The sequence below is a fragment of the Heloderma suspectum genome, chromosome 4 (assembly GCF_057233095.1).
Source record: "Heloderma suspectum isolate Gila_16-S chromosome 4, 16-S_ref, whole genome shotgun sequence".
NCBI lineage: Eukaryota > Metazoa > Chordata > Lepidosauria > Squamata > Helodermatidae > Heloderma > Heloderma suspectum.
The window spans coordinates 31,035,116-31,061,407 of record NC_139461.1 but is presented as its reverse complement, the minus strand read 5'-3'; the positions used below and the strand labels follow the sequence as shown (position 1 = coordinate 31,061,407).

The 26,292-nt window shown below is 44.1% G+C and overlaps 1 protein-coding gene across 1 annotated transcript in view; it reads right to left on the bottom strand.

Annotated features, from left to right (window-relative positions):
• CSMD3 (CUB and Sushi multiple domains 3) overlaps nt 1-26,292 on the bottom strand; it is an 819,154-nt gene that overhangs the window by 729,638 nt on the left and 63,224 nt on the right. The window lies entirely within an intron of this gene.

The window sequence follows — 26,292 nt, the reverse complement described above, 5'->3', positions numbered from 1 at the left end:
GGCAGGCATGCTCTGGGTGTGCAGGTGAGTGGGAGTCCATCAGACACCCCTAGGGAAGTTGGAGAATTCCGCCATGGATCTCAGTGAAGCTGAATGCCAGTGCATTCGGCCCCCCAAAATCCATGGCAGAAAGAAGCCCCCCACCCCACACCCCACGAAAGGCACGAGAAACGGAGCACTTACTTGGTGCCATTCACACTGCTTTCAATATGGCGGCTGCAGCTGCGGCTGCCTTTCGCTCCTTCATTATTGCCGTGATAGGATGCCATTTGCGTCCCTGCGGAGGCCGTGATAGGCTACGTAAATATTTACATAGCCTATCACGGCAAAAAAGGGAATGCAAATGGTGGCCGCCGTAGCCACCACCATTTGTGTTCCTGTTTTTTTGCTGTGATAGGCTATGTAAATATTACCTAGCCTATCACGGCGAAAGACAGGGGCGCAAATGGCAGCTGCTACGCCATTTGCGCCCCTGTCTTTCGCCGTGATAGGCTACATAAATATTTACGTAGCCTATCATGGCAAAAAAAAGGGGAACGCAAATGGCAGTGGCTATGGCGTCCGCCATTTGCGTCCCTGCACAGCCCAGCAGCCGGATGTCCAGCTGCAGGCAGCCCTGGCTGGCAGCTCTGTGGAGCCGCCACAGAGTGGAGCCAGCAAGGGAGAATTTCGGGGGTAGGGATGGAGCGCCTCCCCCCCAACGCGGATGTCCATGGACGAAACCAGATAAGTGTTTTGTACATCCCTAGACACCCTAGGTGTCCCTAGGAAAAATAGGATTACTTGTCAAACACTTCCAAAGTCAGAGACAGTGCCCCGGCCTCGGAATAGGGGGTCAGACATCCAACCCCCAACCCCTCACAGCCAGTGTGGAGGGAACAGTGCTGGCTGCCTCTTGAGGTCAGAAACTCAACCTCAGAGAGGGTGAAAAATGGAGTGTTCTGGTGGGCAGAGAGAGGAGGAGACTGTAGAGGCCAAGATACAAGTTATCCTGAATTTCTTCCAGCCTCCTTCCCTCCACCTCCAAAGCACCCTCACTAGACTTCAGGATGGCAGGATGGGTAGGCAAAGATCACCTCTGCCGCTCCTCCCACCCTGCATTGGATGACTGGATGCCTCTGAGTTCAGGGTCTTCTGATTATCAAGGGCACAACTGATAGGATAATTTCTTTCTAAAATGGATCTTTTGCAGATACAGAGAAAGGAAGTAACACTACCATTTCCAGAACAGCATAGCTGTTTTTTCTAGTCAACATTTCTATGTGCATAGGCAAACCAACAGTCAGAAGGAAGCTGCCTGCAGGTTTTTATGACCCAGTTTATGAAGAAATGGAAGTAAGAGCTGTAGAAATAAGGCAAGAAATACTGTTTTAAGCCACTGCTTTATTTTTATATTTTTTTGCTGAGTTGTTAACTTAAAAGGTGAAGCAGGTATCAGAATTCAGCACTGAAGCCCAATATACTATCTGTTTCCTTGTACATGCCAGCTTGTATTTAATAGGAATTAATCTAGCTGTCTAACTTTAAAATCTTTAAAAATCTTTTTAAAAAAATTAAAACCAATTTGTAACTTCAAAAGAAGCAGGAATCAAGTGATTTCCATTTTTGCATCTAATTCAATGTTACATCTGAAGTGGGGAGTCACTACAGTTATACCCAAGTGCTTTTAACAGTCACTCTGAAATTCTGACACTCCTAGATACTGCTAGGGATGCCGCGAGTGAGTATAAAATAATTTATTTTATTTTATTGAATTTCTTAATTGCCCATGTGGGGGAATGTGGGATTCCCCCACATGTGCCCCCCCAGCCCCCACTTCCCAAGCCGTGGCGTGCTCGCCTGCACACTTCTTGAGTGCGATGTGGTCTGGGAGTGCCCTGCAGCCACCCAATCCTTGCTGCCTCTAATATTGCGGAAATGGGCCTGTACAGCTGTCATTGTGCGCAACATTAAACATACAAAAATTACAGAGCCCCCATCTTGCATAACTGTGACAAGGAGTGAGGAGTGGGTGGCTGCAGGGCACTCCCAGACCACTCACTGAGTCCTCCAGGGCTTGCGAGGCCCAGCAAGCAGGGGAAGGTGGTAGCAGTGACTCAAAGAGCACCTGCACTCGGTGGGTGCAGGTAAGTATCTCCATCCCAAGATATTTCACTTGAATTTTATACCCATTCCACATGATGCCTCTAAAACGTATACTTTACAAATTATGCAACCCCCCCCCCCCGCTGCCCAATCTTCATAGTATAAATGTTGCACCCCAGATGTGTATATATTCAAGTGAGGTCACTGGAGCTGTTGCTAAAGAAAGGGGTCAAAATTTGCTTTGGTTTGGTAGCCAGTAAAAATGTGTGTTCCCTATGACCCTACCCCTACCTTTCCAGAGGGATAGGACAGAGTCTTCTGACATTACACCTAGTTCAAGTCCCAGTCCAACTGTGTGTGTGTGTGTGCGCGCGTACGCGAGTGTGCGTGCATGCATATGTGTGTGTGTGTCTGTCCTCCTGTCTTCTGAGGAGAGGAATGTGAGGAGAGGGAAGTCACACTAAATCTCAGAGATTTCAAAATCAGCAAAAGGTCTCACAGCTCTCCAATTGTCTCCTGAAACTCAATAGGGAGCATTTCTCCTATCCTCCTGTGCTTCTGAAATCAGCCTGGCACCATGAAAAGTCCTTATACTTCTCTACACACAGAACAAGGGCAGAGGATCTCTTTGATTTTGTGCTCTTGCCAAAGCAAAAGATGTATTCACAAGTGGCAAGTTGGGAAGTCTGTGGATATATGGTTAAAACCATATCTATGGCTGAAGGGTCAAAACATATGCAATTGAACTGTTTGGCCAGAAGCTTTGTATCAATACTTCTTTTATTCAAGTAGCTAGGCCACTTCCCTTTACAGGAAGCACAGATTATTTATTTATTTATTTATTTATTTATTTATTTGCAGTATGTTTTACATACAGCTCAACCCACCCCCCCCAAATCATAGAATCATAGAATAGCAGGGTTGGAAGGGGCCTATAAGATGATCAACTCCAACGTCTTCAGGGTAGTTCCTCAGGTAGGTAATCTTCAGGGTAGTTCAGCACCATGAGCTTTCTGGTCTGGCAAAAAGCTAGCCGGTATTGTTAATCTTCCCTTCTCTATCTTCTCCAGGAGCTCACTCCACTTCAGGCTGAAATCCATTGAACTCAGTTTTTTAGTTCCAGGTTGGCTTGCAGTTTCATTGAGCCCAACAATGATGTCAGACTGTGAGTGACCTGCCAAGGTTCAGGCAATGGGGTAGATGAGTGGCCCACCAACACTGAACATTATTTGTTTAGAGATTTGGGAACAAATGCAACTGACTACCTAAAAACCCAGTTCTTGAAATAATTAAAAAAAAATGGGGCTCTAAAGACACCTTTGGGATGAGACAATAGAGAATTCAGTTGAATTAAAAAATGGGGAAGAAAAGATAAAATATATAAAATAATTTGTGTGTGGGTGTACAGCAGTTGGTTACCTGAAAACAGAGTTCACAGAGAAAAATCAAAGCAAATAAAAGGTTTAACTTAACTAACTCTGTTTATTGAAACATTCGAAGTGTTTCATCTTTTTATCTTTACAAAACTTTCTTACATACAATGTTCTTAGTGTAAAGAACCAGGGAGGCCACTGTAATGTCCTTGTTCTGCTCCACTGATGACTTGAATCTTGAAGTTTCCCAATGAGTGCACATGACTCATGGCAACGTAGAGTTGTCCATGGCAGAAGACAGGTGTAGGCAGGTAGATGCCAATTTGGTCCACAGTCTGTCCCTGGCTCTTGTTGATGTTAATGGCTAGGAGATGGATAGGGAACTGGAGTCTGGAGATGCTTGAAATGGAAAGGGAGAAATGAGTCAGAAGGTGTAAGGCTGATCCTTGGCAGGAAGATCTGCTTGCCTGTCCGGGCTTCCTGATGAAGACCGCTATTGTGCATGGCAAGCACAATGAATCTTGTGCCATTGGTTAGACCCTGAGTCACATCCAAGTTCCTTAGCAGAGTCAACTTGCTTGATGGCAGACCACTTGGGTTGAAAGTGCTTAGGAACTACGAAGGGTATCGCACATCAAACCTGGCATCATTGCCAGTGACTTCATATAGGCTCAAGTAGGTCCTTCCCTCACCTTCCATTCTGTCCAATGCCATCTGATTGATGTAATCACAGTACTCTTCTTGGGACATGGAATCTTCTTGCCTGCATTAGCATGTACAGCTGCCTTGGTAAAGTCAGTCCTATAGACAGCAGTGACAATGTCCTTGTTAACAATGCATGAGTCTGGGATCTTGATCATGTCTTCTCCAACAGCTGGGAACTCTTCCATATCAGAGAATAGGCAGCAGATTCAGATTCACTCTCCATGGTGTGCATGTTGCAAGTAAGCTGGAATTTGTTCCAGGCGTTGGATTTCTTGACCAACTGGACTATGATGGCTGCATAGGTGCCTTGTGGGACAACAGGCAAGGTTTGCCTAAAGTCAACACCAAACACCAAATGGGGTGCCACTGCTCATAACTTCCTTCAGCAGCCAGTCTACACAGTCAGTACAAAGTGGTTAGCAGTTGACACTTCGTCCCAGATGACAATGTCAGCAGATCTAAGAAGAGATCCAAGGGTGCTGTCAAGCTTGATCAATGAGACTGAAGTCTCATCCAGTTTGAGTGACAACGTTAAGTATACCCTAAAGGTGTACAAAGACTTTAAAATATTATTTTGTTAAATTTAACAACTAGAGACCTCCTTTCTGAGCAATGACTAACCTTTGACAGGGTTACTTTTAACTATAGGTGTCTCTTAATTCCTTCATGATTTGGTCACAGGCTGAGTGGGTTCCTTTTAACGGTAGGCATCTCTTAAGCCCTTCATGATTAGTTTACAGGCTATATGTTACTGGAGTATTATTGTACTTTGGCCTGTACCAGTGTTTATAAAGGTGTACCGAGACCTTTTTTGTGTTCATATTTCATTTTGCTCCAATCTGCAATTATGTTTTTTTAAAATTATATTTGAATTTTTATGTATTACAAAAAAAACTTTGTAGTACATTGTTATAAAAGATAGCCTAATTCTTAAAAAAAAAAAAAAAAAAGCTTTATGGACATAAATAACTACATAATAAGGATTTTGAGAATGTGAAGGCTTATTTCTTATACGTACGCTTTTCATCAGAGAATTAATTTTGTATTGGCCTGAGAACTGTTCCTTCCTTTGGACAGATGTAATATTTGTCCTGGGCATGGACCCAGAAAAAAAATACAACAGAAAATACAACTTTGTCCACTGTAGAAAGTAGGTTCAGATAATGAAATGACTAAGCGAACAATAAAAATACATAAAAACAACAATTTATTTAGATATTATAGGCATAACAAAGGAAGCAAAATTAAATGAAATAAAAATCTGAACATAAGCCATTGCAGCATTTGATCAATGTTGGGCATATGCTTCCACTTTCATGCCTCTTAAAACATTTTCGTTTAAGCATTTGTTAGGTAGCGATCAGGCAGTGTAAACCTATTACGTATTGGGCCTGTTTGCACAATCACAGAGGGGGAAATAAACTATGGTGCTTTTTCCCATGCCGTGTGTGTGCCACAGTGATATGCATGGTTTGCCATGTCATGCAAATCTGGCCGAGGTGGCTTGTTGCTGGGGTTAAAACATCCCATGAGTTCTGGATGGCTCGTAAACCATGTCAAGAAGTCACCCTTGCCAGGTTCGCACAACACCGCAAGCTGCGCCAGTGGGGGTAATTATGCAAATCCCCTTGGCATGCAACCAGCACATGTGGCAGGGGAAATAAGCCATTGTGGCTTATTTCCCCCTCCATTATCATGCAACTAGATAAATCTATGGTAAGCTGAGGAAGTCTAACTCCCCACATGTCCTGGGTAATGTTCACTACCATTCCCAGATGGCCTTCATATTTTATGGCCAATGTCCATTTTTGGAGAATCAATTAGGAGCTGGTTGAGATATAGTGCTTTTTTTACATGGATGGACTTCAGAAACCATTCCCATTGAGGAATCTATGTAGGGAAGGGATATATTTGGGAAGGGATCATAGATCAAGGGAAAGAATGTAGCTCAGTGCTAGAGCATATGCTTTGACTGCAGAACGTTCGGAATGTGCTTGGAAATCTGATTTAGGATTTCCATAAACATCCCATCACATAGGAATTAATCCTCCATGGAAATTAATCTGTATGTCCATTTCAGCATAACCTTTGCTTAAGAGCTCTTTTAAAGGCTCAAACCTCATGCAAATCATTCATTTTAACATGGATAAAGGCAATCTACCATCAACTGGACATCTTTCTTCTTCACCTGGATGAAGGATATTCAGCTTTTACCTGTATGGTCAATTGGACAATCCTCAAATTCTAAAATATTGCACTGACATTTCACAAGAAAGGACAAAACATTATGGGAATTGCAGATCTTTTTATGCTGCTGCCACTTATTAGGGTAACTTTAAAATGTGCAACTTAAAGGGTGCATTTTTTTAAATGCGTAACTTTAAAAATGCACAACTGAAAACCTGCATGTTGGAAAAATGCACAACTTTCGAAAAATGCACAACTTTTAAAATGCACAACATTCGAAAAATGCACAACTTTTAAAATGCACAACTTTCAAAAAATGCACAACTTTTAAAATGCACAACTTTTAAAATGCACAACTTTCAAAAAATGCACAACTTTTAAAATGCACAACTTTTGAAAAATGTGCACTTTTCCTGTTCAAATTAACCAAAAAAAGCAGGGCCCAAATGAGAACAGGAGTGAGCCAAACCAAGCTTTGAAGTAAAGTTTGGAGATTTTAAACAAGCTCAAGCATCCCTTGTTCTCTCATCCCTACTGTGTAGTGAGTGATGAGATCACCTAGCAATCGCCTAATAAAAATCAGGAATTTCTTACAACTACAGAATTTCAGAGAGGAAGAAGTAAGTTTTCTCTTTGAAGCCTCACACTTACACGTGGCAGTAAAAAATTATCGGAGAAAATAAGTTCCATGCCTAGTTGGAGGACATATAATTATGTATTCATTAAACACATACTTTATTATAGGGCATAATTGTGCCTCATGTATCAAACGAACTAGAAAGCACAGGATGACTGGAATTGTTTGTTGTCTATAATTTTTAACATAAAATGACTAGTTTTTGTTTAACAGCTATTCTTGCACACGTATCTCTCAGAGTTTATTCACTTGGCTTCCTTCAAAAATTAAAAGGCTGCCCTTGAAAATAAGCAAAGTGTTCAGGGACACTACCACAGGAGGTTGATGGTTAGCTACATGCTGTTACCAATAAATCAGATTGCAAAGTAGTGATCCATGTTACTGCATTTTAACCTCTCCATGCTTTAGAACTGAATGTCTAAGCCTATCATTTCAAGTTTAATTTTCCAAGAAAAAACAACCAGCCTAGGCACTGTTACCAGAAGTGCTGCTAAAAATTAAACACCTTGCTTTAAAAAAGCAATCTGACACATTTTTAGCTAAGAAAATCATATAGAAACCTCTTGAAAATAACTAATGCTCTTAAAAAAAAACAACAACACAACCCTATGTGCATTATTTGAAATAGTTCCGAGTGCAGGTAGGGATGGGCAGATCACTTACCCCATTCTGGGGGGGGGGGTCCGCAGGGGGGGCCGTGATCCATCCCTCCCCCCAGAATCCATCCAGGCTAGCTCCACTCCACGGTGATGCTGAGGAGCCGGCTGCCAGCAATGCAGCGCTGGCGATATGGCTGGCTGCCATTGCCATACCGTATCGCTGTGCTACGTCTGGATGCAAATGGTGTCCACTATGCCATTTGCATCCCTGTTTTCATGTGATAGGCTACACTATGTAAATATTTACATAGATATTTGCATAGCCTATTGCATGAAAAAACAGGGACGCAAACGGTGTAGTGGATGCCATTTGCGTCCGGACTTAGCCCAGCGATATGGCACGGCAATGGCGGCCGGCTGTATTGCCAGCACTGCAGAGCTGGCATCACATGGAGGAGCCGGCCTGGACAGATTCCAGAGGAGCACGCAAGTGAGTGCTCTGTTCCACCACGGACCCCAATGGGGTCAGATTCTTGGAATCCAGCCTCATTGGGGTCTGTGGCGGAATTCTCTGACATCGCTAACTGCAGGACATAATTAGCAAGAAGTACTTTGATTGCCACAGTCATTCATTGGAGTGATCCTTGTATTTAGACATAGGAGACCCTAGGTAAATATCTGCCCAGCCAACTGTAGTTGGCAAGTCAACTTTCTCTGAATCAAAGTTCCGTATTTGTGTGGAGATAGTATTGACATAAAAATGTTATTGCTTTGACCATTATTCTGGATTTCAGGGGTGTTTCCAGATGGTCAGCAAATCAAAAGACTTTGTGCAGTTATTCCATTTTTCCCTCCTTAACAGATTTCTTTGGTAAGACACAAGATGGAAACAGCAGTGAGAAAACATAGGAGGGTTACTAATGGAAAATGGCATTGTTGTCTAAACCCCTGATAAAATCCCATGAATGAGGTATGGCAATTGCCAGGAGTATGGCCACCATAGCACCTGCCCCCCACCAAATGATCACCAGAGAATGATGGGGACAGCAGCACATAGGACTCGCCTCAGCTCATGGGTTACCAGGGCTAAAGCTGGTTGCCACAGCATCCTGCCATTCTTCTTATTTTTAAAATCATTTAATAGTCAGGGGATAACTGGCCGGGCATGTAGATTAGTACAGGTGCTTGTTTTATTATTTTTACTTTTAAAATATATTATCCCTTTTTACAAGCAGATGGTGCTTATTCCCAAGTAAATATATTTAGCGTCTGGGCAGCAGAAGCAAACTCAATTTTATTCCTGCAGTCATGATTGTGCCATGATTTAAATGAGTTCAAAATGTGAAACTGGTTGTTTTTAAATCAGGGTTGCCAAACTGTCTTTTATTTGTTTGTTTTTAAATGAGGGTTGCCAAACTGTCTTTTATTTGTTTTTTGTTCTAATATATCAGGAATGTAGAAGCAACTGTAAACCATGGAATTGTGTTTGTGTTGTGGGACAGCGGGGAGAGGGAGGAGAGAAGAGTAATGTTAATTGTGCACTTCACAAAGGATATAATACCCATGGACATCTAAAGAGGGACCCTGTAAGGTTATTAAGGGAGCAATCCCACCGGGAAAGGCAGCTGCCTCCGAACTCGGAGGCGACCACCTATCCAATGCAGGGCAGGAGACGCGCGGAGGGGATCATCCCCTCTGCGCTTCAGCTGCCCTGTATTTGTGGCTAGACAGCCGATTTTGGCTGTCTAGCCACAGGACGTTGGAGCATGGGAAGTGGTGGCTGGACCACAAGTTGGATGTGTCATACCAGATTTCTGACTTCCCCACCCTGGCATGCCCCCAGGAATGCCCCATTTTTGCCACTCCGTGCTCGCTCCTCTTCCGAGCACAGAGCACGGGGCCATTCCACTCTGCCTATGAGGCAGCGTGGGAGGGGGGAAGGTCGGTTCTGAGGAAACTGACCTCAGAGTGCAGGCTATGAGGTCAGTTCCTGGGAACCGACCTATCCTATGGCCATCTAGCCACTGACTAGCGGCCATATGATTGCGCCCTAATTCCAGGATCTAAAATTACCTAGTTACACTACTTATGACTGCATGGTAAACACCTTATTTGGAAATACCCCAGAAGAATGTTTACCAAACTTCTGTTAGCACCAGCACACTTTTTTCTGTATTAAAATTGGAGACAAACTTCACTCTTATGATTTATTTAGATTATGTGTTTAAAAAATACTTTCCTTAGAGCCCTCCCCTCCCCCTGTTTATAACTGAGTCAACAATATTCTAAACATACTCCCTGATTAGAATGAAGCCAGCTCAGAGCAGAGATGCAATGAGTAGACTCATCTGAGGGTGGGATATTACTGCGACAGGTCTGCCTCGGGAGTGACGGAATGATTCAGTCATCCCTAACAGAAGATTGTTGGAAGGAAGGAGGAAAGTAGGGCTACAGCCACCTTTCCTTGTTAACTGCCATATTTGCAGGTGGGTCCTCAAAGATGTGAATTGAAATGAGAGATTTTTTCATAACTCACACTTTTTTGTAACCTTAAGCCACGTTTGCATCAGAAATGTATACTTTAAATAATGATACTTATCTTTAAATAGCAATGCTTTTGCTGGATAATAATGAACACCTTCCTTAAATAATATCTAGGCCCCATGCACATTATTATCATTTTTGTTTCTTTATTCATTACATTTCTATACCAACTGATAGCCAAATCTCTCTGAGTGGTCATGTTCTAAGAACATAAGAAGAGCCATGCTATCTAGTCCAGTATTCTGTTCACATAGTGGTCAACCAGCTGCCTGTGGGAAGCCTACAAGTAGGACATGAGTCCAACAGCACCCTCCTAGTTGTGTTCCCCAGCAACTGGTATACAGAAGCATAGTGCCTCTGATACTGGGGGTAATATATTGTCATCATACCTGGTGACCATTGATAGATAGCCTTGTTCTCCATGTATTTGTCTAATCCCCTTCTAAAGCCATCAAGTAGGTGGCCATCACTATATCTTGTGGTAGCAAATTCCATAGTATAACTTTGCATTGTGTGAAGAAGTATTTCCTTTTATCTGTCCTGAATCTCACACCATTCAGCTTCATGGAATGACCCCAGGTTCTAGTATTATAAGAGAGGGATAAAAGCTTCTCCCTATCCATTTTCTCCACACCATGCATAATGTTATCTCTCTAACTTCAATTCAAGCAATGGGACAGTATCTTTCAGCAGGCTAGTTTAGGATAGGGATGCTGTGAGTCTGGCATGTGTGTGCATGTGGAATCAGTGGACCTTGCCCACCCTCCAAGAACCTGCTTGCCAAATCATAGGGCACCGTGGACCTGCTTGGTGAGCACCCCACAGTTTGGTGAGCACTCGGCAGCTGCCCATCCTCCCTAGCTAGTGGACATTGTATGCAACAATGGCAGCTTGGGCACTTCAGGGTAGGTAATGTTGTGCAATTGGCGGCCGTAAAGGATCCATCTATGCAACAGCACAGGCACGAATGCTCCATTCACGCCCGTAATGTTGCATAGATGGTCCCTTTATGGCCGCCGATTATGCAACCTTACCTACCTGGAAGCACCTGAGCCACCACTGTTGTGCATAATGACCACTCACTAGGGAGGACAGGTGGCCCTGAAGCTTTGTCAGGTGTTTGCTGGGCTCCAATGAAGCTTGTGCAGCACCACAAGCAGGGGTGGGCAGCAGCAGCAGCTCAGCAAGAGCCCAACGAAGCCAGGCATGGTTGAGTCTGTCCATCCCTGGTTTAGGGGCTGCAGGATGGCCTGTGTGGCACACATAGCTCTGTCCTTCAAGAGAAGGGAATGGTCAGGGATTCAGGAGGAACATACTGGGAGATGGCCACTGTTGCCCTTCAGCATCTAACACTTGAGGCAGTTGCCTTGCCTCAAGCTGCCTAATGGTAGCGCTAGCCCTGCCCACCATGCAAAAAATACCAGTGTAGAAGTGGATGGAAATGAAGGGAGAGAAGGATCACACCCACTGTCCTCAGCCCGAACCTTCACATCTTCAGTGTTTCATTTGCACTGGGGCCTACGTTATTTCTACTCTACACCACTTGGTTACCCACAAACACAGTACTCTGAGAAAAATCAAATCTAACCAAAGGTTTAACTTAGCTAACTGCATTTAGTTAACTAACTGCATTTGAAGTGTTACATCTTTTAATTTTAAAAAACTTCCTTAAACACAATGTTCTTGAGGTAAACTCCAGGGTGACCACTGTAATATCCTTGTTCTGGTCCATCAACAACTTGAATCTTGAGGTATGCCAATGAGCACACATGACCCATGGCAATGTAGATCCCTTCATTATTTGTTTGCAGGCCATATGTTACTGGCATATCATTGTACTGTGGCTTGCACCTGAGTTTATACAGGTGTACAGAGATTTTTAAATGTTATTTTGTCAAATTTAAATTTAATAGCTAGAGACTTTCTTTCTGAGCAATAACTAAACTTTGACAGGGTTGCTTTTAAATTTAAGCGTCTCTTAATCCCTTCATAATGTGTTAACAGTCCATATGTTACGGGCATATCATTGTACTTCGGTTGTACCTCTGTTTATAAAGGTGTACAGATACTTTTGTGTGTGTTCATATTTCATTTTGCTCCAATTTGCAATTAATTGTTTGTTTAGTTATACTTGACATCTTTTTGATATTAAAAATAAAACTTAATACTACACTGTTATAGAAGATGGCCTAATTCTTTTCTTTCTTTCTTTTTAAAGCTTTATGGACATACATAAACTCCCGACTTTGAATTATAGTGAAAACTGTTGACATTCATGGAATCTTCGTGTCAAGAGCTTTCCAATGAAGTGTGTTTCATGAGAATTGGTCAATGGGAAGGCAGTCAAAAAGGGATGACCAACTAACTCCCAACTTTAATATATATATATATATATATATATATATATGTATGTATGTGTATGTGTATGTGTATGTGTATGTGTATGTGTATATATATATATATATATATATATATATGAATATGATAGGCATCTATGTAAATAGGAACTTGAATGCATGGAGTCAAACATGGAAGCAGAAGCCCACATCCCTATACCCTGTTCTTAGGCCCTGATTTGTACAGACTAGATTTGGGGAGGGGTGTTTGGGGCCATGCATCAAAGACAGAGTACTGATTCTGAAAGCTCCTATGCAGTCCAACAGCACAACCCTGGACTTTTGTCTTCTTCTCTTGCTGTAGTGTAGAGGGTTAGTCCTGTAAGATGCTCACAGGATTCCTAACAGATGGCCCATATATTTCTAATCCAAAATTGAACTCTTCCCCACCCATCGTATTTAAAACTTTGTAGCATGGCCATTGTGATAAGTATCTCTTCTGCAGGAGTTGAAGTTTGCTTATATTCTCGTGCCTGCACCAGAACTATAATACATTAGTTCTCTCTTCTTATTAAGAAAGTTGCCCTTAATTATAATTATCTCTCCAAAAAAGAAAAATGTAACAGCTGCATCTATTCTGGGAATGGCTCCCCAGACAATGTAATTATGTTAGATTGGTCAGGAGCTGTCTGTCTGGATTTGAAAGATGCTCAAGATTAGTAGCATCTTAATTTCATATGTCTATAATGGGATTGTATCTACTACTGCTAGTTGTACCAGTAAGCAAGCAAAGCTGCAGCTGCCCGAAGCTACATTCTTGAAGTTAGTGGAACCTGCCAAGAATTACACAAAAACAAAATGCATGCTAGCAGGAACCGTGGCTGACCAGTATTTGCATTCACACAGAGTGATTCATAGAGGGACAGTAACACAAGTCCAGTGCACCTCCACACCCAGAACCCGATATATGCTGATTTCAAGAAAAGACTGAAAAGAGAGACATTTGTAAGCCTCTGCATAAAAATGGGGAAAGGAAGAACCATAGCCCTCAACAGCAACAATACTTTCATCTTAGAAATGAAATTTAATACACAGACTATGATATTTTGCTTATTAGAAAACTTAAGGGAATATATTTGTAGGTCTCTTGGGGGGGGGAGGGGTGCAAAACATGTTCCCCAAATGGTTAAGGTAGTTCCAGGCTATGCAGAATGATGACATCTTGTATGTAATTGGCACTAATGAAGGATTTCCTCCTGATGCAAATAGCAGCTTCAGAGGAGGGAATTTTTTTCCTCAGGAGAAGGGCAGGGGAGGAAAAGGTTAAATTCCTCCTCCCTGCCTGTTATCGTTCCAATAATGATCACCCTTCCTGCTGATGCTATTTCCATTTTTTAAAAACCTGCACATTAGGTGCAAAGGTACACTGAACATCTAGTTTAGCCCTATATACATTTCAGATTAACAGTGAAATCTGTTTGGATTAAGGCCTCACTATGTTCAGTAGAACATAGCGGAAACTGGTTTTCAGGTAGCTGACTCAGGTGGACTCAGCCCTCCATCCTTCCGAGGTTGGTAAAATGAGTACCCAGCTTGCTGGGGGAAAGGTAGTCATGATGACTGGGGAAGGCAATGGCAAACCACCCCACTGTACAGTCTGCCAGGAAAACACCAAGGAAAAACGGCGTCCCTCTAGGGGTCAGTAATGGCTCGGTGCTTGCACAAGATAAACCTTTCCTTTCCATGTTCAGTAGAACTTTCTCAGAGGCAAGTGTATGTAGAATTGCAGTCTGTCATACTGCAAATTTGGTGGGGGAAAAAAATCTCAATCCTAATCTCTCTCTCTCTATATATATAGATATATAGATATATATCTGTATGAAGCCCTATTGAGTTATTTGGAAATTATTACATAATGTGTGAGGTAGGTTAGGCTGAGAAATGGTGACTTGCCCAAGGTCACTCAAAGAGCTACATTACCGAGAGAAGATTTGAACTTGGGTCTCTCTAGCACTAATTCAATACTCTAACCACTATATCACACTGATTCTTCCAGTGATGGCTCAGTCAGGCCATGGAAATGAGAAAGAAACTGCAATAATGAATATGTAGTAGGTGTGCTATATAGCTCTCTCCATTACCAAGTTCTCTCTGGCCAGTTATCAGCTCACTGGAACTCCCTTCTCCCTTTCCTCCCTTCCCAGAAACCCGGGCAGCTTTTCCCTGCTTCTTTAACTAGCTTTTACCTTGGACTACCCACAATATATTTGCCTGCCTCCCCTTCATTGTCTTTTGAGAAGCACTTTCATTCTCAAAAAAACACGGAAGAAGGAAGTTGCAAAATGACCCCCCCCTTTTGGGGGTGGTGTTCAAAACTGAGGGACTAGATGGCTGTCCCTTTGTCCTCTCTCAGAGGAATGTTTAACCATTCCAAAATCTAAAGCCTACCTCAAGGAGCGCCTCCAGCAACACCAGACAGGCCGCTCAACAAGTTCAGCCTCAGATGGCCTTCTCTCTGTCCCATCATCCAGGACAGCTAGGGTGGTGAGGACGAGACAGAGGGCCTTGCCTTCTCTGTGGTGGCGTGGCCCCCACTCTGTGGAACTCCCTCCCTAAGGAACTCCGCCATGCCCCCTCTTTAATGAGCTTCCACCATGCATGAAAAACATGGTTGTTCAGGCAGGCATTTGGGGTGGGTTAGGGTATTTTTAGAAATATGATGTTTTTAATGTAGTATTATATTGTTTTAAACTGTTCTTTTGTTGTACATTGCCCAGAGTGGCTGGGTGACCAGCCAGATGGGCAATTAATACATTTAATAAATAAATAAAGCTCTTTGGTCAAAGCCCTAGCTAGTCAAAGCCCTCTTTCCTTGACTCTCCCTCCTTCCTGTAACCCACTTCACCTCCTATCCTTAGCACCACTCTCCCTTTCCCCAAATGTTCTTCCCCTTCCACCGATCTCTTTACATTCCCAAATACCACTTCAATACCTGCTATCCACACCCTCCCTACACCACTAATTTGTAACATCCTTGCCTGAGCTGGTATACTAACTAAGCCATTTTGTTTGTCTTCTGTAATGAGAATGCATGTGTGTTGAGAACAAAAACCATACAAATAAAGTCTGTGTTTCTGAAATATCTTCCCATTTTAGAAGGAGCTATTCCCCACTTCATTAAGAGTGGAATGCATAAATCTGCTGTGTGCACACTACATCTCGGGTTAAAAGCCCCCTTAGACCTGTGTTCATTATTACACATGTATACATGCAAGTTGGAGTGGGCAGGTTAACAAGGACATTTGGCAACAGCCCCTACATGCTGCTCAGTTACACTACGCCATTGTGTTTTAGTATGCAATCCTATGGGGATGGCTGTAAGCCTCTGTGCTCCTCCTGCTCTGCATTTCAGCTAAGCAGGTTTTGTTTGGGGGTTTTGCCCATCTAACTGAGGAGTCAGGGAGGGGGAGGGGAGGAAGTTGGCAAGGCCCGAGGATTCCTCATAAACCAGCTTCCCCAGTCCCCTCTCCTCCCCTAGGAATGCCCCCTTTACCTTCCCTCCGAGGTCACTTTTGCAGCCTCGGACAGGCAGCCGGCATGGTTCTCTTTGCACTGGCTGCAAGAGGGAGGGCAAGGAAGCAGGGAGCTCGGACTCCTGGGTCTGAGGTCAGAGCACTGTCTTTGACCTCAGATCAAGGAATCCAAACTATCCTATGCCCCCACCCCCAGATGCTGCCTAGGGTCCATAGGATTGCTCTCCCCATGTATTTGCCTTAGTAGTTGGAACCTTCAGTCTGTATGAATGATTTTTAACACTGTGCAAAATCATATGGTTTATTGCCAACCACTCACATGACCAGTTCACCATTGTGTCTAGAATGACCCGAAAAAAACTTCTCCAGGAGACTCCTCAATACTGACAATGAACACAAGCATTGGGCCTTATTTTCAAGCTTATTACACAGCCATTTATCTCTGCTCTAGAAAGAAAGCCTTTGTTATTTAGTTGGGTAGACATGGCATAAAAAAACTTTCTTTTATGTCAGAATATGAAGTTGCTAAATGAAGCTAAAGTCAGAAGCTCAAATGCATTATTGCCTGGACAAAACTAGGGATGTTGGAGAATTCCGCCATGGACCCCAATGAGGCTGGATTCCAAGAATCCAGCCCCATTGGGGTCCACGGAGGAACAAAGGACTCACCTCCGTGCCCTTCCGGAATCCGTCCAGGCCAGCTCCACCACGCAGTGATCCTGTGGAGCTAGCCGCCGGCTCCGCAGCGCTGGCAATATGGCCGGCTGCCATTGCCATGCGGTATCGCTGTGCTAAGTCCGGACACTACGCATTTGCGTCCCTGTTTACACACAAATTATATCTACATAAATACAAATGCGTAGCCTATCACGTGAAAACAGGGACGCAAATGGCGTAGCGGATGCCATTTGCGTCCGGACTTAGCACAGTGATACAGCATGGCAATGGCAGCTGGCCGTATCGCCAGCGTTGCAGAGCCAGTGGCTGGCTCCGCAGGATCACCGCAGAGCGGAGCCGGCCTGGACGGATTCTGGGGGAGAACTGGATTGCCTTCCTCCCTGTAGACCCCCCCACAGACCCCCCAGCCGGAATTGGTTAAGTGATCTGCCCATCCCTAGACAAAACTCCATTACCTTCTACTTTTAATTGGATTTTGCGAAATCTATTTCATCAGTCTCCTGTAGTAAAGTAACATTTGAGGATCCTTTGATACAGGGTATTCGTTGCATATATAATAAACATAGCTATTAGGAGGCTGAACCTCAATACTATTCTAAAGGGATAAAAAGTATTAACATAATAAATCTAATTAACAAATCTCTGCTAATTAAGTTTTGTAGATCTGTTTTTTTCCTAGCACATGGAGAGGTGCTTTCGCATAACCAAGTACATCAATCTAATTCCACAATATGAATGACAAGCTCAGGATAGAATGCTTCTTCAATCTGCTCTTTGAAATTAGCAATTATTAAATTAGCATTTTAATGCTGTACTTCAATTTATAGTTTGCACTTAGGTAATAGAAGCATTTCCATCTTTATATGTTTATTCTGTTGAGTCATTTAAACATGAAGCTTCTTGCATCGAAGGGGAAAAAAGGAACAAAACAAAAACAAGGTCTTTTTCAAGGATCAGATTAACTCTACACAGAATTGCTGCATAAAAGGCAAATGAAGATTTAGTAATCCGAGTGATAAATATCATCTTTATGTTCTTTGTATTATCCCATTAATGGCAGGAATAAATTCTGGTTTTAAAATAATTAAGCTACCAACATGTCTAAACACTTTAATAGTGTGAACAATCACTAACAAATCTGAATCTTTTCATTGCGGATAATTAACTCACTTAAGTGCTAGTGGGAGTTATCTTTGGCATACTACTTTGGTATGAAATGGAAACAATGCATAGCATCTTGGGTCATAACGGGGGGGGGGGAACTGTGGTCCTCCAAATGTTGTTGGACTCCAACTCCCATAAACTCTGACCATTGGCCATGCTGGTTGGGGCTGATGGTAGTTGGAGTCCAACAACATCTGTAATTGGGATGGGCAATCATAATCTCAGAGAGATTGTCGTTGTTGTTGTTTTTGAGGTCAAGCTCATTCCGTCTCATTTCCACACAAGCTTTTTTGGTGGTGGTGGTGGTTTTGCTGCTGTTATAGCAGTGAATGCATTAATGTACACAGGTTTAAATGCAGGCATTTCCCCCCCAAGTACTTTACATTGCTGAAATCCTGCTTTGTGTACATTTTTCTCAAATAAACACATTTTCTGCACACTTTCCCCTATATGCACATTTTCCCCAAGAGTAGCTGGATCAGAAAGCTTGCAAAAATGCAGATTTCACAATGCAACTTTGCCTTGGCTCGTTGAAAGGTTCAGGAGGTGCCAATTGAGTAAATCCATAAACTCCGCTGCACAGAGTTAATGTCTAACCTATCCCTAATCTGTAGGGCCACAGGTTCCTCACCCTGGGTTATATGAAGTCCATATAAGCTATGACCTATGTACACTGGAGCTGTTCTATTGAATTCAACTGATTTTATAATACAGATCTTCAGCTCACTCATTTTAGAGAGATGTCAGTGTGTTGCCCCAGCCGTGGGCGTTGAATTCTTAGGTTAGAAGTGCCAAGATAGCGATAAATCAGACTCAAAGGTTTACTTAGAAGGAATACTTTATTGGGCAATTTACAGCACACAGGCGTACCCAATGGTTGGATCAGACAGCTTCTCTGAACCCCGAGCCATTGGGTCAAATGGGTCTTATACTCTACAGGTTAGCAATAAGCAGCGTTTCAGCAGCACGCGCCCCTAGCGTTCATTCTCAGCATAGGCTAGAAGTGTTTGGTTCTCAGGCACAGCCACCTGTAAACAGACTTTGCTTCCCAGGCACATCAGAGATAAAGACTCTCCTCATTAGCAAGGAATGCACCAAGAAGGCTGTTATCGGCCTTTTGACTCATCTGCACATGCTCAGAGGCTTACTAGCATGGGAATTGCACCAATAATGAACTTAAGCAAGCATTATGGATCCCTAGGCCCCTCTAACACTGCAAATGACTTGGCTACGCTCCTCAGGCCAATACATTCAGCAGCGATGTAGTCCTGCCAAGGTTCACCAGGCCTTTGTCCCTCCCTACACTTTTTCTAGAGCTCGTTTACAGATGGGTTCCAATTCGTTGCTGTGGGATGGGTGGCTGGAAGCACCTGAGAGGCTATTACGTGAGCCCTAGTGCGGTGGCTGCTGCTGCTATTGCTAGGCTGCAGTAGCAGCTGCTACGCGCTCACCACCACTATCACAGCCTGCAGCACCACCCACCCATCCAGAGAGATGTTGGTTGGTGCTTTAGGCATCGCCTTCTGCACCACATGGCGCAGCGCCCCTGCGGCTGCCTTGTCCACTGGATGCCGTGCCCTGCCATTAGGGATGTCAGAGAATTCCACCACGGGTCTCGGTGAGGCCGAATGCCATGGTGGAACGAAGCCCCCCCGCCTCCCCACCCCGCGAAATGGGCCCGGAATGGAGCACCTCCCTGCTGCCATCCGTGCTGACTCGCGAATGGCGGCCACATCTGCGGCCGCCATTCGCTTCTTCCATATAGCTGTGATAGGCTACGTAAATACTTACGTAGCCTATCACGGCTAACGCAGGGACGCCATTTGTGTCCCTGCGGAGGCCGTGATAGGCTATATAAGTATTTACATAGCCTATCACGGCAAACCTAAGGGAATGCAAATGGCAGCCACTATGCTATTTGCATTCCCCCCTTTTTTTTTTTTTTTTGCTGTAATAGCCTATGTAAATATTTACTCGGGATGTACGAAACTCCTCTTACCTGGGTCTGCCGGGTTCCACTGGGGTGGGGGAGGCACTCCATCCCTACCCCCGGAATCCTGGCCAGCTGGCTCCGCTCTGCAAGGATTCCGTAGAGCCGCCGGCCAGCTCTGCCAACATCCAGACATCCGGCCGCTCGCTAGCAGGGACGCAAATGGCGGCGGCCATAGCCGCCGCCGTTTGTGTCCTTGTAGTCAGCTGTGATAGGCTCCGTAAAGACTTATATAGCCTATCACGTCTGGCTTAAAACAAAAAACAAAAAAAGTGCATACGCAAATGGCTGCGGCTATGGCTATGTTATTGGCGTCTGCTACGCTATTGGCGTTCCCCTTATTTTCACCATCTTAGTCTACGTAAATATTTACGTAGACTAAGACGGCCAAAAATAAGGAACACAAATGGCGGCGGCTGTAGCCACCGCCATTTGCATACGCGGTTTGTTTGTTTGTTTTTTACCCAGTCAGGCTATGTAAATCTTTACATAGCCTATCACGTTGTTTTCTGTTTTTGTTTTACAAGACAAGACTGCAAATGGTGGTGACGGCAGCCGGTTGGAAGACCAGCCGCCACCGCCGCTGCCACCGAAGCCGCCGCTGGAGCCACCGCCGCCCGGATGATCCGCCCCAGGTAAGTCTCATCCCGGGGGGGATCCGCGGGGGGGGGGGCGGGGGGATGGCAGGCCATTCCGCCACAGATTTCAGGGGGCCGAATGCACTGGCATTCAGCCTCACCGAGATCCATGGCGGAATTCTCTGCCATCCCTAATATTTACGTAGGCTAAAACGCCAAAAAAAAAGGGACGCAATTGGCGGCCACCGTTGCCACCGCCATTTGCGTTCGCTGTTTTTTTTTTGCCGTGATAGGCTATGTAAATATTTATGTAAGCTATTATGGCGGGGGGGAAAAAGGGAAGGCAAATGGCGGCCGCTGTAGCCGCCGCCATTTGTGTTCGCTGTTGTTGTTTTTGCCATGTTAGGCTACGTAAATATTTATGTAGCCTATCATGGCAAAATACAGGGATGCAAATGGCGGCTATGGCCGCCGCCATTTGCGTCCCTGCAGGCTGCCCAGCAGCTGGATGTCCGGCTTTGGGTGGCCCTGGCCGGTGGCTCCGCAGAGCGGAGCCGGCCAGAGAGAATTTCGGGGGGAGGGACAGAGCGCCTCCCCCCCACCGCGAATGTCACCCTTCCAAAAGGTAAGTGACTTTCATACATCCCTACCTGCCATGCCCCTGCCAATCCTTGCCACATTCAGTCCTTTCAGGGAGGGCATTGTGGCACCCCTCTCTGTCACCCTCCTACCAAGCCATCCTCAAGGTGCAACACTGCAGAGCTCGGCTCCTGCAGGGCAGGAGCCCTTCCACCCCGTGCAGCCCTGCAGGTGCTCTTAAGGACCCAGGGAGTTTGGGCCTAGGAGGAGCAAATTAGGCTGGCTCGCCTAATTGGCAAGGAGGAAGCACTGTAATAATGATTTTTTGTTTGTTTGTTTCTCATTCATATATATATATATATATATATATATACACATACACACATACATATACATATATCTATCTCCATCCATCCATCCATCCCACTTTAGCTCTCTCTCTGTGTGTAGAATTGGCTCTCCTTTCCTTGTTTTAGTCTGGGCAACCTTAAGATGACACCATCCACTGGGGCCTTACTTAGGAGTAAGGCGCCCATTGAACTTAGCAGGGAGTTATTCCAAAATAAACATATATTGGGTTGCAGTGACTCAGGAAAGAGAGCGCTGCCTGCTTGTACTGGGGTTGGTGGCGGCTTCCTCAAGCAGGGCTCCAGCTGCCGCTGCTGGTGAAATGTGCTGCCAGGGGGCTGCTGCTGCTGGCGCCAGTAGCTGGAGCAGCTCCCTGTGGCCATGGGCGCCTGGTTAGAAGGCTATGGGGCAAGGGAGCTGTCCTCACTGTGGGAAGGAGAAAGGGAGTTGAGGGCTTGCGTGATATGTTTCCCTGCTTTGTCTTGATGGTCTGCATGGAAAGCATGCCCGAATTTGTACACACCCCTTCCTCGCCCTCCTCTTGATCCTGCCTCCCCCCTACTCATGTGGAAAACAGAGAGCTGGGAATAAAAAACAAAAGCTCCAGCCAGGAGGAGGAAGAAAGGGGGAGGGGAAGAGAGGAGGAGGAAGAGGAGAAGGAGGCTGGGTCTAAGAAAGCTCCTGCAGCCTTTCTGGTTTTTGTTTTCTTTCTGCTTTTCCTTGTGTTCTTAGTGGGAGCAAAAGGTGGAGTCTATGGGGAAGGTGGAGTCTATGTTGTGCCACTGCACAGTACATGGTCTTGAGGTGGCTACATTAAAAAAAGGCAGGTGCAGGCACCTAGAAGTTATTTAAGTATGTAAATACTTATGTAGCCTATCACAGCTGGCAGCCATGCAAATGGTGGCCAGCGCAGCGGCCACCATTTGTGGCTGCAGCAGCCTGGCAGCAGCTGGAATTCCAGTTGTGGTCGGCCGTGGCCGGTGGCTCTACAGAGTCGCCACAGAGCGGAGCTGGCCGGGGAGGATTCCGGGGAGGGGGGGACCTCCCCCCCCACTGTGGATGGCCCCAGCAGAACCAGGTAAGTGTTTCATGCACACCTACATGGAAGACAATTTCCACTAAAATATGTAGTGAAAAATGTTTTTGCCTTACTGCTGTACATTGTTGACTCTCTCTGTGTGTATATGTATGTGTGTGAGTTCAGTACTGGGGGCAGAGTAGGAGGCTCACTAGGCACAGGTAGCTACTCTGGGGCCCATCATGGCCTTGAGCTGGCCCTTGCTGTGTGGCTTTGAGTATATAATCATTAGCAGTGGCAGTAGCCGTTGTTTCTTGAACAAGAGAATGTGGGTCCAGAGGAGTGTTTTTGTATACTGTGATTTCCCCAAGGTTGAGACTTTGCTCAGAAGGCCACATAAAGGGTTGGATCCCAACTTAGTCTTGTTTTAGAATAGACTCACTGAAATCAGTGGGGAAAGTTAGTCATAACTTATGACTATCTTAAGGTCCTTTGATTTCAGTGAGTCTACTCTAAGCATGCCTAAGTCTGGATCTAACTAAAACACCATAAGAGATGACTGAACTATGGATTCTGGACACATGAAACAACAAAAAAACCTATGGAGTCAGTGGTCACAGAGTAGGCTGACCAAATGTACCGTTTAAATGGGACAGTACCATTTTTTTCATATTTCCCGACAGTCCCGTTGTTTTAATATAAATGTCAATTTTGTCCCGTTTTTAATTTTTTGTAAAAAACTGAACGCGTTTATCATAAGGCTCTATGCTAATCAATGCATGCAGTAACACTACTAGTGTGACGAAAGAGGAAGTTCCATTTACTTTATCCAGTCAGGGCCAGGCTTCTTGAGCTAGCGACGATCAGATGCTGCCCCCTTGCTTGTCTGCAGTGGCGGGGAATTCAAGAGGCGGTCGCTAAGCCCCATTCAGCGTGTGGGTGCCAGGGTGACTCTCACTGTTATTTCTACCATCATTCCGCCCATAGAGATTCTTTCTTCCCTACCCTGAATCAATTCAGTTTGAGTCGGACTTTTCAGACTCATATTTCGGTTCAACAGGCTGTTAGCTATTTTTTTATTACAGCAGAACTCTCAGTGAAATACAGTCCCCTTCTACGTCTGCCTAAATCTTTGTATGAGTTCTGTCACTGAAGAATAATTGTTAGCTCAATATGTTGATGTAATAAAACTTTTGCTGTCATCTTACTTTTTCATGAATACAGAATATTACATAACCCCATCCCGTTTTTGTCATCCCAATATCCCGTTTTTTTCTCAAGGAAATATGGTCAGCCTATCACAGAGGCCACATAATGTTCAAAGAAACCGAAACATGATCAACAATCCAGACTACTGCTCTAGGGAGAATATAACAAGATGTGTTTCTGGCACTGTGGGTGATCAATTGGAACTTCTGGAAGTTATTATTGCCTTCTCGTTGCTGAATCTCAAAAAGACATGCCCTCATCCTGCATTTATCACTCAACAGATTTCCTCCAAAATGACTGAAAGCTCATTTTTATTGTATAATCTTACAAAGTGGTATAATTTAGGAAGGGGTGTGGCTGTGAGGGGGCATGGCTGTGACTATCATGAAGGGACCCTGCACTTCTGAATTTGCCACTATACTGCTGGATGTCAAGAGTCAATTCACAAATGCATGTTCACTGCTGGATGACTGAAAAATCAAGCAATGACATGTATGTGTGAAACACCCATCACAAATCAACCACAGAAGAAGTGTTGAGATCATCTGACATCACCTCAAAAAAATGTAATACTTCTCAATGGAAACAATTCAGCTAAAAAGAGAGGTGAGAGAGAGGTGAGAGAGGTAAGAACATATGAATCTGTTTTATGTGAGTCATCTAACCCAGTCTGACCTACTCTGACTGGCAGTGGTTCCCCAAGGGTGAGTCAAGAGTTTTTCCTAGTCCTGCTACTTAAGATCCTTTTAAATTTAGACATGCCAAAGACTGAACCTGGTCCATATGCATGCAAAATATGGGCCCTACCATTGCACTATAGGCCTGACCCTTTCTGGTATGAATCAGCCATCTGTGATTTTTGTACAGTCACTTACTTATAACTCAACAACCACAACTGGTAAGGAGTAGCAGTGTAATAGGCTTAGTTCCAGTGACAATAACAACCCTCACTAGTGGAAGTAACTCACCAGCACAAGACCAGGGAAACTTTTCCTAAAGAAACTAATATGGATCTTCAATAATCCTGGAGGTTTTTGTAACTGAGATGTGGAAATGTTGGTATATTTGTATTTCCATAAGCAATAATTATACTATTCCATCACAAAAGGTACCAGATTAACTTTTTATCTGGTAGCAACGAAGATGAACAGGGAACTGGAAACAAAGGCCTATGAGGAGAGACTGAAAGAACTGGGCATGTTTAGCCTTGAGAAGAGAAGACTGAGGGGAAGTAGGATAGCACTTTTCAAGTACTTGAAAGGTTGTCCAAGAGAGGAAGGCCAGGATCTCGTCTTGATCATCCTAGAGAGCAGGACACGGAATAATGGGCTTAAGTCACAGGATGCCAGATTCTGGCTGAACATCAGGAAAAATGGCCTGACCGTTAGAGCAATACGACAGTGGAATCAATGACCTAGGGAGGTGGTGGGCTCTCCCACACTGGAGGCATTCAAGATGAGGCTGGACAGCCATCTGTCAGGGATGCTCTGACTTGGATTCCTGCACTGAGCAGGGGGTTGGACTCAATGGCCTTGTAGGCCCCTTCCAACCCTACTATTCTATGATTCTATTTATACATGCTAAGAAAACTGAACTTATCAGGGAGACAGCTGACTCAACTCTTCATATAGGTTTCTTTGGAATTATTTTTTTTAAATGCCTTTATTAAGATTCCACTCCAATGTATGACCCTGTAAAACTAGTAGTACATTGAAGACTCACCTACAGTCACCTGCCCTGCAACCCCATGCTACCCCTCACAAACTTTAGATTGAAGAGAATCCAATATAAGATCAATAAATACAGCACATATCCAAGCACAGGTAACCAAGTTAATCAGACGTTACATCCCCCATTTAAAAAGTGAAACCAGTGGCAACCACAGCTGGAAGTGAGACACAGACAGAACCAGAGTGAATTGTGTAAATTAAAACCTGCCAGGAGTCCCTAGCCAACAAGGAAAAGAAAATGGAATCCAAACCTGAACCATACAATACCTGAATACAAATTGTACACAGTATGCATTTCTGAACATTTTCAAATGTATCTCCTTGTCTCTTTAAAATACACTCAAGAGGAAAACAATCAGGCCCCTGATTGCTTCATTTGAAGAGACAAACAACTAAAAATACACACACTAGCAGTTTAAAAATGATGCCCATAGCATGAACTTTGCTTTCAGGTATCATATCCAAGTGAAACAGTTCTCATCAGGAGCAGCCCTCAGACCATGAACACACCAGGCAGAAATGGTAAACTGGGTGATCTTTGATACTGAGCATTTTATTCATGTATAAATATATAAAACCAATGACAACATTTAGAATATATAAGATTCTAAAAAAGGCAGACCCATCAATTCAGCTATGGGCACTAGACATGTGGAAATAAGATACCACCATGTGTGTATCCTATTCCTAGCTGGACAGGAAACTAAAAGCATAACTAGATGCAACTTATGTGGTTTCCTCTCCAATCCTAGAGCTGGGGCTATGGATGTGGAGCCCTTTTTAAAAAGCTAAAATTTCAATACTTGCCTGTTTGAGAGGCGCAGCAGGAAGCTGGGTTCAATCCCACTACTCTCTTTTGCTCATTAAACAGGTGATCAGTAGCTTTTTAAAAAGTGTTACACATTTGCTCCACAGAATTGGGATGAGAGTATACTGACAAAAACAACCTAATTAGTAGTCTTCTGTTAATTACACTTTAGAAATCTGTTGGGTTTGCGT